At 44.3% G+C, this 16,133-nt stretch overlaps 1 protein-coding gene across 2 annotated transcripts in view; it reads right to left on the bottom strand.

The window, feature by feature from the left end:
* The window catches only part of LOC126457513 (myosin heavy chain, fast skeletal muscle), a 313,877-nt gene that overhangs the window by 159,564 nt on the left and 138,180 nt on the right, over positions 1-16,133 (bottom strand). Inside the window, exon 2 of one of the 2 annotated variants that reach the window (XM_050093850.1) lies at positions 5,362-5,415. The exons of the other annotated variant lie outside the window; for it this stretch is intronic. The gene's annotated coding sequence lies outside the window, so the exon portion shown is untranslated. The remainder of the gene's footprint in view (positions 1-5,361; positions 5,416-16,133) is intronic. 2 annotated transcript variants of the gene reach the window in all.

The following is a 16,133-nucleotide window of genomic DNA, read 5'->3' as shown; positions in this document are numbered from 1 at the left end:
TCGGTACACATCCCGAATTATTTTCACATAAGCGGTGACATAAAGGTAGACAATTCATGTTTTTGAGTCCAGAAAACTCTGTGCAACAGAAAATGCAGATCATTTTGCCATTGTCATTGCGAAATTGCCGGCTTATTCATGTCTGGGGCAATAATAGAGGGCCGTTTGCCTGGGTTGTCTGCTAGCGAAGTGAAAGGTGTTTGCTACTGCAAGGAAGGTCTGGTTTGTTTTCGATTTCAATTTCGATGGAGGCAGATAGACTATCAGTAAAGGAGTTTTAAGAAATTCTCGCGCTCCCAATACGTTTTATTGCTACCTTTATTCTGTACTGGCGCTCTGGGATGTCGATATGAAACTCTTGTAGAATTTCATACTTGTTACTGCCTACTTTTTCCGCTTCTTTCAATAATTGAATTGACTTAAGTGTGGCACTGAATGATTTTTAACTGAATTTCGCTATGGATCTTCACGCATTGCTACATTTGCACATTTTCATGGTAGGTCAGCAACGGTAATCCAGTATGGCTGGTCTGAACGTTGACACAGACCATTTCGGGGCCGAATGCGCGTAATATTTTGCTAATTCGTAACGATCTGGGGTACTTTGTCTTACTTAACAGTTATGTTATCTCGATAAGCTGAAATTCATTTTTATTAGTACAGTTCATACTAATTAGCGTTTCTTCTTTCGTTTATATCTTATACTTAGGTGTTGTGGTTAACACACTAATTAGTATTAATATAGTCTTACACATGATTGAAAACAGTCTGATAAATTTCGCATAGTTTTTCAATTTTGCGCCTGTGCATAGTATGTTGGTAGCACTTCGTCGCCTTGCCTGTTATGCTGTGTAACAGACTTTAAAGCTGTGTGGATCAGCATAACGAAAAGGTGAGGGGTCTCGCTCGTTTTGTCCACGACTGTACATTATGCATTTGGATCGCACCCACTTGACTTTTGTGCAGAAAGGCGTGCAGTATACTGCTGCATCCTTTTTCAACATGCTCTCACAAGAATTTAAACGTCTTAGTAGAATACCTTATACATTCAAGTCTAGACTGAAGAATTTCTTCATGGATCACTCCTTCTGTTCTGTCGGGGAGCTCATGAAAAAAAAAAGTTTATTTCTGTGCTATTTCGATGATTGTGGTAACATATACTCGCAGCTTGTCATATGCATGGAATTTATCTACGTTTTCTTTTATCTGCGTTAGTTTCATGTACTGACTCGTTCAGTGACCATAGAGATTTGCTGAATCTGTAGAACAAAAAAATAAATTTAAAAATCCTAAGACTAACCGAGGATCGAATCCAAGTCTTTTTGATCCACACTTTCGTACCTAACGAGTGATCTACCAAGACACACCGAGCGGCTCACGCATCCACATCCAACCATCCTGAATCTGTAAAACACAACAGGTGAATGGTAGGATGACGATTTCGCATTGTAGAACTGAAAATGAGCTCCATCCCGAGGTCAGAGTGACATTAGACCATATCCCGCCGTCCTCTTTTTCTCGTGCAAAGGGCGATGAGTGTATTATTTGTTGGGGACGTTTTAATGATGGTACACGTTTCCTCATGAGGTGCCAGATACCTGAAATGGAACGGTTGTATCGAAATAATGAACAACTATTTTTTGCCGTTACCCCAACTTCTTACTGAGACCCCAATATTACTAGCCCCCACTTCCAAGAACAGAGTTCCTTAGCCTACCGCCGCGCGGGATTAGCCGAGCGGTCTGAGGCGCTGCAGTCATGAACTGTGCGGCTGGTACCAGCGTAGGTTCGAGTCCTCCCTCGGGCATGGGTGTATGTTTGTGTCCGTCTTTAGGATAATTTAGGTTAAGTAGTGTGTAAGCTTAAGGACTGATGACCTTAGCAGTTAAGTCCCATAAGATATTACACACAATTGAACATTTTTAGTCTACCATACTCAGTATTAACTCTGTTACTGTCGGATTCACGAGTAACATGGCTCTGAGCACTATGGGACTTAACTTCTAAGGTCATCAGTCCCCTAGAACTTAGAACTATTTAAACCTAACTAACCTAAATACATCACACACATCCATGCCCGAGGCAGGATTCGAACCTGCGATCGTAGCGGTCGCGCGGTTCCAGACTGTAGCGCCTACAACCGCTCGGCCACTCCGGCCGGCTATTCACGAGTAACGATGCATTCTGGGTGGCTCGCGATGTCCCAAGATTAGAACCCAATGAAAATCACTGTGGTCGCGTCGATCAAGTGTACGACGAATTCCATTTCTGATTCGTGGTTGAACGCCTCTTGTTCCGCCTTCAGGCGGTATCAGCGTGACGGCGTCTGCGTAATACGCTTCATTCGTGCCTCTGATAACGCTGGTCAGAGGCCGGCTGCATCTTTTTAATTGATTTGCGTTTTCACGTGCACTGCGAGGCGCGACCTCTCACGCTGCTGCTGTGTGCTCACCAGCGGGCTTTCGACTGGACGAGCAACTGAAATTGAAGAAACTTTTAATAGGCAAGATCACATTCGAAACTGTTTATTCCCAATGACCGGTTTCAACAGTTAAGTTTGTCGTCTCCTGATCTTCAAAAAACTTTTTATATGTCCTGTTCCGTTATGGTTCAAATGGCTCTGAGCACTATGGGACTTAACATCTGAGGTCATCAGTCCCCTAGAACTTAGAACTACTGAAACCTACTAACCTAAGGACATCACACACATCCATGTCCGAGGCAGGATTCGAACCTGCGACCGTAGCGGTCGTGCGGTTCCAGACTGAAGCGCCTAGAACCGCTTGGCCACCACGGCCGGCTGTTCCGTTATGGCTGTATCCTACATGTCATGGTGGCATTAAAGTGGACTGTATGTAGCGCACTCGACACAGGTTGCTAAACTGTGGATGTACACACACACACACACACACACACACACACACACACACACACACACACACAAACACCTAACATTCCACTGGTACTTGTTAGTGGTTGAATTGTTAACAGTGCACATTTGCGCTTATGTTTACCTTTATATGATGAGTGAAATGCATCATAAAACTACATCGCTTGAAGTACACAGTCAGAAGCATTAATCGGCGACAATATTATTGCACCTGTGAGTGAGGGTGCTTTGGTCGGTTATCGTGATATTTCACGAGGACACACTGAACGCCGGCCGATGTGGCCGAGCGGTTCTAGGCGCTTCAGTCCGCTGCGGTCGCAGGTTCGAATCCTGCTTCGGACATGGATGTGTGTGATGTCCATAGCTTGGTTAGGTTTAAGTAGTTCTAAGTCTAGGGGACCGATGACCTCAGATGTCAAGTCCCATAGTGCTTAGAGCCATTAGAACCATTTGAACACGCTGAACCAGTTGGCTATCCTGAAAGCATTCACGGTGCAATGCGTTTTCCTTAGAGTTACTACTGTACTTGTTCACTGTAAGGTCACATCGTGTTTCTGACTGCGGCGACGAAAGGCCAAGTGTAGTAATATCGTGGTCGGGTAGAACTGTGAGTCGGCTATACTGTGTACTTTAAAAAATCTTGATCCGTGTTGTATTTAACTCGTCAACTAAAGGCAAAAATTGTGCACAAATGTTCAGTGTTACATATTTCAACATTTAACAGGTGTCAATGGAACGCTATTTTGTGGGAACCGTAGCTAGACAAGGCGCTTTTTAACTGCATTGTTTTTATTTGTACTGAGCGAGGTGGCGCACACTGGACTCGCATTCGGGAGGGCGACAGTTCAAACCTGCCACCAGCCATCCAGCTTTAGGTTTTCCGTGATTTCTCTAAATCGCTTCAGGCAAATGCCTGGATGGTACGCCGATTTTCTTCCCCATCCTTCTCTCATCCGCGCTTGTACTCTGTCTCTAATGACCTCGTTGTCGACGGGACGTTAAACACTAATCCCTCCTCCACCTCCCCCTGTTTTTATTTGTAACAAACCTGTTTTTGTTTCTAACAAACCTGTGTGGAATGTGCTATATACTACCCACTATTTCAGCATTGCATGTATGATAGTCATTATGGAACAGGACGTATAACAAAAAGTTTTTTGAAGATCAGTAGATGACAGTCTTACCTGCTGCAAGCGGTCATCAGGAATAAATAGTGTTGAATGCGAGCAAGGCTAATAAAATTTTCTTCAAAGCAAGTACAGATCGCTCCTTCCAATCTCTAATTATGAGAAACTGCAAACAACTGAAATGAATACAGTACAAGTGGCACTCGGCTGAATTCGGCTCATTAAAATATGGCGCAAAGTAAATATTAGGCTAAGCTTCAAGTCAATGTTACCACAACATTTTCCTTGAAATTTCATTGTTGTGCTCCTCAGTAAAGTATATGTTGTTACAAACATTTGTGGAAAGTTAAAACTGCGTAAATAATAATGTTTGGCGGATGATATATTCCACTAAACAGTAAAAACCCTGAGGCTATAGTTAAGTCTTGACTCTGAAACTTTCCCTTAGAAAAATTAATGAATTACTGTGCTGGTAAACACCTTACGTTATTTGATTTTCAAACAGCTGAACAGAACTGAACGTACTCAGACATTTCTCTCTTTACTTATTCTGTTCAACACTAAACTGACACACAATAATTTTAGCGCAACGCAATCTGACTTTCAATAATCCCTACAAAAGAATAGCCCTGACTAACAATAACCTATACCTTTCATGAATCACTTACCTCACAAAAATCTTCGTTATTGGAACTACTGCAATATAGCGAGCGCCAATACTGCCAGCTAAATAAAAGATTCTAACTAGTGAAGGCACTAACTACTGATAGGCATAGTTAGCAAATGAAAGATTTTGATAGAGAACAAACAATGTATTTACCTTAACAGTGTTCAAAAGCCATAATATATGTTTCAGTTCATGACAACCAGACTTACAAATTTACTCTCTCTGATGGACACACGTCCAGATCATCCGCCCCCAAAGCTCCGCCATCTCTCTCCCCACATCCCCCACTGCTGGCGGTTCACCTCCAACTGCGCAACGCTACGCGCTCTTCACATCCAACTGCCCAACACTACAACAGCGACTATTCCAACAATGCCAGCCAGCCACAGACTTCACACAGCACAGTCAGTGATTTTCATACACAGCGCTACGTGGCGTTACCAAACAGCCTACTTCACTGTAGCCTTTCTACCAGAGATGTTTGCGCTGCCTCTCGCTTGGGCAGTCTCTTGAGTGACGGAGGCAAGGAGAGTGACTAGTGACATACAGTTTTAACTTATCACAAATGTTTTAAGAAACTGCTTAGGTCTTAACGATGCATCCTCCTGAATCAACAGATATATTAAACCAGTTGCATGAAAGTGCAGAAATGCTCACTACAAGTAAGACGTTCATACCTTTTGTTGCTTGACCTGTATTGCTTCCTGCCGTAGATTCCGGACGTTTTCTTACTGCAAAAAAAGAAAAAAGTGCTATGTTTTCTTTAGATGATAGCAAACGAGCAAACTTATCAACAGGAAACAAAGTATGTAAGCCATGTTTTAGTCTATACATCTTCCATCATCATAGTATGACGCACATCAGCCTTTATAGTTTCTTGGTGCCAGGGCATAGCGCAGAACGCATTGCTCGTCAATGAATGAAATACTGACTGACTTAATAACATGCGCCAATTGTATGGAATGAATTAGGGAGTTACCTGATTCTGTTCAAATATTAGAAATCAACTGCGACGACGAGATGCATCCCGTATTATCGTTTGGCCTGCTTCATATGGCCTCCTACACTATGTGTGCAGTATTCGACAAGCGTTACTGTTGTGTATGACGACGGTATTTGGTGGCAGTTCAGAGTAGCGTCAGGTCTTTGTTTGTGAGAATTGTACGAGAAGAGGACAAAGGATGAAAGAACACACAGCCTACTTATTGCGGAGAACATCGGGAGAGATAACGATCTTAATGCTTCTTTCCATCTGAGGCAGCTATCGCCTTCACTTCTGTCTCTCATTAGTTTTCGGACTGGCTTCTTGTTATTAAAATATCCACTAAAACTTGAAGTCATACAGTACCTGACCGCACGCGCAGGCGTTCCAATGTTCTGGTACAAAAGGTAGCCGTATAATAATGCGAATATTATCTAGTCCTCCTTTTGTTGCCATGTTATACCGGGTAGACAATGACTGACCTTGCCTTTGAATTCCTTCCGTCCCAATTAAGCGTGCTTCTGTTCTGAAACCATGTGCCGTTCATTTACGTACTCCTTTCCACGACATTCCAACATAATATGTCTCAAAAGAATTTTGGAATTGGTGTGTCCCAAACTACTGCAGACTTTGTTACCGCTTTGACAAAGATTTTATAAATTTCAGTAACAGCAGCTGCAGTGGCCAGTGAATACGAAAGATTTCAAAAAGCTGCACAGGAGACTGACCGGACATTAAATATCATTATTTTGACAAATCTGCTGTTGCCGAACACAGCATCATAAACATACGAAAGTGTTTAACGAAATTAATGTCTTAGCTCACGCACCTACGTGATAGGATTCTGTCATCAAGAAAGTTGTGCGAACAAGATACCGACCAGTGAAGCGCATTGTTTATTCCTAGGGAGAGTAACTAATTATGACAGTTGGGTGTTTATTCTTTGTTTTTTATTTCTTTAGAGCTGGTACTTCCAACTGTAAGCTAACTAAATAAATTTCTCGAGTTACATGTGAGTTTGATCTTTGACATAAATAACTGGTGAGCCCGAAATCAAGAACGGTTTAAGTTGCAATAACATTTTTCGGGTTACATCTGTTAAGCATGGAAGACACAATAAATATTTTACAAACTTCTGGTGACGAGATCCGGCAGACTATCTCATAACGGCATCACTACCACCTCAAACGGAGCTACCACTACTGGTAAAGGCATTCGTGACCATTGGCAAGGATGAGAGGACCACCAGCGTCCCGCCATGGGGAACATCAGGTTTTCGGGCAAAAAGCGTTGGCGGATTGCTCGAACGTCAGGTTGCGCACAGATGCCTTACGGGCTCCTCTAGAACCTCCTTATACCGGATCCTACCAGGTACTGCGATGTGATGCCCATACCACAGACAACTTGCAAAATAGAAAAACTGTCAGTGTGTACAGTGAAAGAGTGAAACCAGCATGGACCTTACCATCGCCGATGCACGAAAGCACTACTATAGTTCAGGGTGACCTCGGGGCAGTCGAGCCAACACCCAGTCGAACGGAAGAAACAACGCCAAGATGCCAGACGACTGCGGAACAGCCATTCACATGTGTGCTCATGCTGACACAACAACCGGTCGTCCGTATAAGAGCTAGACGACAAGTCAAATTCAAGTACCCATGCATCTCGGGTGCTCCGCACATTTTAAGGGTGAGCAGTGTGGGTACGAGAGACCAACCAGTGAAGTGCACTGTTTATTCCTTGAAAGAGTAACTGATTTTGAGTGTTGGAATTTTATTCTTTGTTTTTTTTTTGTGTAAAGCTGTTACTTCCGATTGCAAGCTAACTAAAATGACTCTGACCTACGAAGCTGCTGTAATCAGAATGTACAACAGCAACTACTTCAACTGGGACAGCGGCTACACCCTTCGTGGTTTGTGGGAAACAGGGGCGTGATGCTGAAAATATGCCTTCAAATAAGCTATCATATAAAGACATCAGCATCGGTTCTAATTTTCCTCCATCACAGACGTATACATAATCTCTGGTATCACGTGGAAGATCCGTGACTTCATGACGTCTAGATGACATACTTCGGCGAACAAGAATATACAGCACCCAAACGGCCAGTTCGTCAGGTGGTTAAAAAACCACGAGCTTTCGACTGAGCTCTTCTGCGCCATTGTTAAGTGGTAAATGACTCCCGAGTCGCCGTGGCCTCGCCGTTATATAGGCTGTGACGTCACTGGTGCTCACTTTCTCGCTAAGTGTGTTGAGTGACCGTGACGGACGGTCACTGAACAGGACTGTGACAGAAAACAAGAGGACGACGACTGCAAAACTCACTACAGCATTGCATGTCACGCTCGCGAACTCCATGAAGACCAAAACAACACGAAGGGAGCTCCATAAGCTGAGAATTGCAGGGACAGCTGCAATTCTAAAACCACCCAACAGTGATGAAAATACTCGTAATATGAAAACGTGACGCGAAGCCATAAAACATTGAGTAAGGAGGAATGGAAGAAAATCATTTGGTCGAATGAGTTTCGTCTCACACTGTCTCTAACTTCAGGCCGAGTCAACGTCCCAAGCATGAAATATTGCGGAGGTTCGGTGATGATTTCGGCAGCCATATTATGGTATACCATGAGTCCCGTGGATAATGCGGAAGGTTGCATTACTGTGAAGGATTATGTGACCATTCTGGTGGATCAGGTCCACTCCATTGTTCAATGTTTGTTCCCCAGTGGTGATGACATGTTCCAAGACAACCAAGCCCCTGTTCACGCAGGTTCCTTCGTCAGGACTATAGTAGCTTCCTGAGCACGAGGATGAACTGGTCATCACAGTCACCAGATCTCAACGTTATTGAGCCTTTGTCGTATACTTTGGGGACAGGGCGGGATGGCTGTCCACCTTCACTTGCCATTATTTTGCAGGAAGAGTGGAATAAGGTTCTCTTGAAAATCATTCAGGACCTGTACCTATCCATTCCGAGACCACTGGAAATTGCTTTGAATGCCAGCGTATTTTCCTATACAATGTTAGACATGGCTACTCGTTGTCTTATTGGTGTTTCCATTTTTTGTCCAATCCCAATTTGTTCGACTAGCACTGTAGTGCTCAAGAGGACTGATATTAAACTTTGATATAACAGCGAAGTTCCCATCGGAATAGTAATCGATTCACACACTCGCTAACGACTCTTCTCCAACTCCATGTTATCAGTTGGTCCACAACAGTAGGCAGCATCAAGAATCAGATGGGCGATACACTGCTATGCATGTAGAGCAAAACATCGACTTCACTATGCTGTACACGCTTATACACAAACTATCTGGGGCAAATGCCCGTTCTGGCCAAGGTTTTCAGCAGGTGGCAAGGCAGATGTCGGGACTGGAAGTTGCGTTCCAAACATTTACGGTTGGGAAACCCAGCTGCCTCACTGCCAGCTCGTTGGGATGTACTTGAAAAGAGCGAACCACTCTGCCAGGGAACGAAATGTACACTGCTGGTCGTCAAAATTGCAACGCCTGCAACACTAGCAAATAACGCTATATTACTTATTTTGCATAAACCGTGTAATGACAATAACAGATAATTAAATTTATTGGCGATTGGGGTTTCCAACGTGCGGAATTTACTACACAGAACTCATACATCTGGCACCAACAACGGCAAAAATCAGAATAGGCTTCGATTCCAAATGAGCTTGGGTGAGAGATACGGATCCGTCATTTCATGCTGCTTCAACTCTAAGCAAGAATTTATCAATGGTAATAGCTGACGGCATGTGGCGGGCCACTGTTTCGCCAGCCGACGACCAGACAGTTTTAATGGGCGAGAGATCTGAAAACGCGCTGGCCACGTCAACAGTCGAACGCACTCTTTGTATCGATGTGAGTCTTTACAGCACGGCCAGCATCACAATCTCGTGTCGTATTGTTGGAAGATAACATACCGCAGACCTCGAAGGCAGTGCACAGCTACCGGCCTTAGTAGGTCAGAGAAATAGCGACTGCTGCCCAAATTACCGATTATGTGAAGCATAGGTGCTCTTGTTGCCTAACCAAAGATACCCCATAACACGCTAAGTGCAGAGCTCGTAGGGCGATGACGAATGCAATCTGGCACGTTCGTTCACCTCGTTGCCTCCAAACACTGATACCTCCATCGTGGCGCAGTGCGCAGATCAGGGACTCGCCTGAGAAGATGATGCGGTGCCGCTCCTGTCTGGAATGTTGTCGTTGGGAGCACCAGTTTTGGCGCTCCTCTTCGCTGCTGCGTCAAGGGATGTTGAAATGACGATTGCTTTGGTGACGGTACGTGGAGCTCCAGACGTTGTCGCATTGTCCATGTGGTTACTTGTCATGCTTCTATAGCCCATTCCCTGACTGGAAGTAGGTGACATGGCTGTGCGATCTCACACGTCCTCTCAGGGGCTAGTCGCTTGGAGTCGTTGAGATGTCAACGCCTGCTTCGCGTTGAGTGCGGCTTTCCTCAACTCCTGAATTCCATATTTTCACGACAGGCTTCCTGTTGAACGCGAACAGCAATATCACAGAAAGTTAAAGCGAAGTCTCTTTAGGTCACAGTCCTGCTGTTTTCGAATTCCAACTCGGACTGTTTGTCGTGTCTCCTTCTTACGCGAGGCGGAAAACGATCATCTCGCAGCCAACATTCAAATGTGATTTCTAAATGAGGAACACACTGTGTACCCTTTCTTCATGCACAGAATGTATACAACATTACTCCTATCTACTTTGTTCAGTTGAGTCGAAATGTTTATTTACGTGTCCGAGAATGTAGTACACTTCGTGCTAATTTTTCTTTTGTTGAATGCCGTCTTCGTGGAGAAATAACCTGCTCATATAGGATAACGCGTACTGGGGAGATGAGACACATCCGGATCATATATGCTCTGCTGATTAGCGACCGAGGGCTGATGCTCAGACCAGCCTGATTGTGCTTTCTAAGTAGTTTTCCACGTCCTTTGAGGCATATGCTGGGCTGGTGTCTAAACTTCAATCTCACAGGATACAATACACAAACATATGTTAACACACAGGACAAAAATTTACACGATCGCGGAAAGACGGCACACACAGCTGTGTGTTTAGTCAGGCATCCGGCTGCAAAGTTAAATCCATACATATCATAAAAATCGAAGTACGTATATATGTATGTATGTTCCACATCTCCTGCTAAAGCAGCGGATCGATTTCAACGAAGCTTCGTAAAGAAGTCACTTACTGCCTGGAAATCATCGCTGTGGTGCTAAGAACCATCTACCTATCAAAGGCGTGAGGATGACGGTGAAAGAGCAGTGTAGCCCACGACACGCAAATTCCCTTACTTTCGTCACCAAGTATTTGAGAATAGGACCACTTAGAGCCACCCAACAATCTTTACACATATTTTCAAATCTTCTCGAAACTTTTTCTCGCTGATAAATGCCACAAAATGACGAAAGGAAAAAAGTTTATCCCTTACTACATTTTCGTTGTTCGTGCAGTAAAACTGGCTCATGAAGCACGGCATTTCACTTTATTACTTTTGACGACTAACTGTGCTCGTGACACGTTTTGAAGACAGTTTTCATACATGGCACTGAATGTACCAGGAAAATCATATCATTGTATGACACATAGTTCAGGAGATTGACGTCAAACACAGGGATGCGTGAAAAACTGTCAAATCATGAATGACGTTTTAATTTATTAATTCTTTACTACTTACTCTATTCGCAATGAATTTCGCAGAGAGTATACATGTATATTGCTGAATGTACCTACAAAGATAAACAATTGTACGACATAAAAGTTTAGCATATATGACGTTAAATACTGAGATGTGTTTCATCTGTGACATCATCTATGACGTTTTAATTTCATGATTCTTTACTACCAACTCTTTTCACAAAACATTTTGCACGCAGTAGCCGCATCTACCATTGGATGTACCTGAAAAATCATATCATTGTTTAGCACGTAGTTCAGAGATATGGCATCATAAACATTGAGCTGCGTGAAAATGAAATCCTGAGCGAAATTCTCTAGAGATACAGGCAACATATATGTGTCAAATATGTTAAATATATGCAAAATTTATTTAACATTCGCATATGCGGGCAAAGCCACAAATAAAAAGCTAATCCTAAAAGCCTGGAACGATTTCAGCCGAATTTGGTACATGTATTAGTTATAATACTGTGCGGGTAAAAACCACCAGACTCATATTGGACTGATCGTGATAGCTTGGAGAGAAAAAGATAGAGGAGGAGATGAACAGACAATGGAGGTGAATGGGCAGATTGGCACTGATATGGGTGAGAAGGAGATGGGCAGAGAGAAGTGGTGCGAAAAATGGATAGAGAGAGGAGAAAGAAAAAGATAGACAGAGAAAGGAAAGAGGAGGAGATAAACAGAGAGAGGGGAGGAGGAGGTAGGCAGAGAGAGGGGAGGGGGAAGATGAAGAGACAGAGGGGGAGGATGAAATGGAGAGATGAAGGGAAAAGATGGACAGAGAAAGGAGAGAGGAGGAGAGGACGAAATGGAGAGGTAAAGGGAAGAGGAGAAGATGGACAGAGAAAGAAGAGAGGAGACAGACACAGAAAGGAAAGAGGAGGAGATAAACAGAGACACGGGAGGAAGAAGGAGGCAGAGAGAGGGGAGGGGGAAGATGAAGAGACAGAGGGGGAGGACGATATGGAGAGATAAAGGGAAGGGGAGAAGATAGACAGAGAAAGGAGAGAGGAGGAGAGGACGAAATGGAGAGGTAAAGGGAAGAGGAGAAGATGGACAGAGAAAGGAGAGAGGAGGAGACGGACACGGAAAGGAAAGAGGAGGAGATTAATAGGAAGAGGAGCGAGGAGGAGATGGATAGAGGGAGGGGGAAGGAGGAGAAGGACTAATGGAAGATTGGAATCTGTGCATTTCCGTGAAATAGCAGGCACTCAGTTAGTAGAAAAACAAAACTTGTTATATCCTGATAAAGCTGATGCCGTGTTGGACGGGGTAAACGCTGCGGGAAGAACGAAAGACAGGAAGAAAGAAAGAAGGTACAAAAGAAGTAGTCAGTTTTTGTAATGGGCAGAATGAAACAAATGCTTTGAAAAGGCAGAAACGCCTATCTGAAAATTACGTGGATTTTCACAGAGTACTTGCGAAACTAAGGAGCCTAATGACAGTGGAGTGTATCGGTGTATTTGCTCATGGCGCCTTTTTCCTACTTTCAAGACGGGTCATTGTGCTCCTGATGGAGCAGAGGCACGTAATAGTAGCACGCCACGTCACTTAGGGCGGCGCGTGTGGCCTGGGAGTCGCAAGTCGCACACGTGCAGGCGGTACGTGCTCCAGTAAGGCGGCAGCAGCCGGCCATCAGGAATGGCCGAGCTGTGCTCCCGTAAGGCGAGCCCAGAGTGCTGCTGAGTGCCGAGCCGCGGGCAGCGTGGCACGTGTCCGTCGGCGACAGAGAGCAGCCCTTATTGAATGGCCCGGCACGCACGCCAGTGACGCGTCGGTTCGCCTTTCATGTCCATAACTCTATATCGGGACATCAAAAGCGGCAGCACTCTTCTTTTCCTTGAGAGCTCTCTCGGGGCGCTGATGAAACGCGTCTATTTTAAAAGCGAGTGATTCACATGTTTCACTCGAACTTAAAGACGACGGGAACATAGGGTGTAAAGAACACTCACGAAACTCATTCGAGAGCTCTGCGCTCTAGACGTCTTTTAGGTGTTGTGTTGGAGCATAGATATACCGGGTGATCAAAAAGTCAGTATAAATTTGAAAACTTAATAAACCACGGAATAATGTAGATAGAGAGGTAAAAATTGACACACATGCTTGGAATGACATGGGGTTTTATTAGAAACACCCCATATTCCTAGACGCTTGAAAGATCTCTTACGCTCGTCGTTTGGTGGTGATCGTTTGCTCAGCCGCCACTTTCGTCTTGCTTGGCCTTGGAGGCCCCAGACCTCAGTCCGTGCGATTATTGGTTTTGGGGTTGCCTGAAGTCGCAAGTGTATCGTGATCGACCGACATCTTTAGGGATGCTGAAAGACAACATCCGACGCCAATGCCTCACCATAACTCCGAACATGCTTTACAGTGCTGTTCACAACATTATTCCTCGACTACAGCTATTGTTGAGGAATTATGGTGGACATATTGAGCATTTCCTGTAAAGAACATCCTTTTTGCTTTGTCTTACTTTGTTATGCTAGTTATTGCTATTCTGATCAGATGAAGCGCCATCTGTCGGACATTTTTGAACTCTTGTATTTTTTTGGTTCTAATAAAACCCCATGTCATTCCAAGCATGTGTGTCAATTTGTACCTCTCTATCTACATTATTCCGTGATTTATTCAGTTTTCAAATTTATACTGACTTTTTGATCAGCCGGTACGTGTTCTTGATCGAAAGAGCTAATGTGTCCATCATTATATACACTGAAGCGCCAAATAAACTGGTTTAGGCATGCGTATTCAGATACAGAGATATGTAAAGGGTCAGAATACTGTGCTGCGGTAGGCAACGCCTACATAAGACAAAAGATGTCTGGCGCAGTTGTTAAACCGGTTGCTCCAGCTGCAATAGCAGATTATCAAGATTTAAGTGAGTCTGAACGTGATATTATAGTTGGCGGACGAGCGATGGGACACAGCATCTCCGAGGCGGCGATGAAGTGGGGATTTTCCCGTGCGACCATTTCACGAGTGTACCGTGAATATCAGGAATCAGGTAAAGCATCAAATCTCCGACATCGCTGCGGCTGGAAAAAGATCCTGCAAGAACGGTACCAACAACCGTTACCAACCGTTACCAACAATCGTTCAACGTGACACAAGTGCAGCTCTTCCGCAAATTGCTGCAGATTTCAATGCTGGGCCATCAACAAGTTTCAGCGTGCGAACCATTTAACGAAACATCATCGATATGGGCTTTCGGAGCCGAAGGGCCAAGCGTGTACCCTTGATAACTGCACGAGACAAAGCTTTACGCTTCGCCTGGACCCGTCAACACCGACATTGGACGGCTGATGACTGGAAACATGTTGCTTCGCCGTTTCAGATTGTATCGAGCGGATAGACGTGTAGGTATGGAGACAACCTCATGAATCCATGGACCCTGCATGTCATAAGGGGACTTTAAAATGCTGATGGCGGCTCTATAATCGTGTGAGGTCTGTGCAGTTGGAGTGATATGAGACCCTTCTACGACTCTGACAGGGGACACGTCCATAAGCAACCTGTCTGATCACCTGGGTCCATTCATATCCATTGTGCATGCAGGATAATGCGACACCCTACACGTCCAGAATTCCTGCAGAGTGACTCCAGAACCCTCTTCTGAGTTTAAATACTTCCACTGACCACCTATCTCCTCAGGCTTGAATATTATTCAGCATATCTGGAATGTCTTGCAGTGTGCTATTCAGAAGAGATCACCTCCTCGTATTGTTACGGATTTATGGACAGCCCTGCAGGATTCATGGTGTCGATTCCCTCCAGAACTACTTCAGACATTAGTTGAGTCCATGCCACGTCGTGTTGCGCCACTTCTGCGTGCTCGCGGGGGCCCTATACGATATTAGGCAGATGTATCAGTTTCTTTGACTCTTCAGTATATTTCAGTTAACTTCATTTCAAGCAATTTTTTTAAGAAATGCAGAAGACATTTGGAAATACCCATCAAACGAGTACACAGCAAGGTTAATTTAAAACAGGCCGTGAGAAGAGAGCCGATTGATAGATTAGGATAGATTAATCCAAAAATATAATGGTAATGTCTAGAACAGTAGGAGACTACTATGAAAAAAAAAGAAGGAAGCCTAGTTTAACGTCGAGGGCAGTAGAGATGTAGAGTAAGCTCGCATTGGGTGAGAATGGGAAAGAAGTCGGAAATTGTTATTTTTCAGTATGCAATACACGAGCAGTTTTCTATTACTTGGAGGATGTTACCACACTGTTTCGAAACCACGTAAATGTCTCACATAGCAACACGTAAGTTTGATATTTGGTTCAAAACTGCCTACAAACTTCATCTGTAATGATGCAAAAGCGTGGTGGCGCCTTACGACAACATCCTCGGACTCGGCGATGTTTCAAACAGCAAGGTACCGACACATACATAAAAAAAGGGCCACAGCTCAGAAGTTAACACGAGGTGTACGGTGGGTTAATGATGGTTAGGCACCAAATTTCACCACAATTCCGCACAACGCCATCGTGGGCGTGTCTGACGGTGGGGATGTTGTCACACCTCCTCTTACCCAAGTTTCATCCCTTCTTTTGGTACGTCGGTGGTGGAAGTCAGCACTGCGACACCCAGGATTGAAATCAAGCGATTTTCTTTTGGGTCGCCGAGGAAAACTATTCAGACACACCGTCACTCAGAATCGACACGAGAAACCCTTAGGAGCTGGCATAAACGCCGTCAATGAAACCATCCTTTCCCTGGCAGCGTTGATTCCAACAC

The sequence above is a fragment of the Schistocerca serialis genome, chromosome 2, assembly GCF_023864345.2.
Source record: "Schistocerca serialis cubense isolate TAMUIC-IGC-003099 chromosome 2, iqSchSeri2.2, whole genome shotgun sequence".
NCBI classification, from domain to species: domain Eukaryota; kingdom Metazoa; phylum Arthropoda; class Insecta; order Orthoptera; family Acrididae; genus Schistocerca; species Schistocerca serialis.
This window is presented reverse-complemented; position numbering and strand designations above follow the sequence as displayed.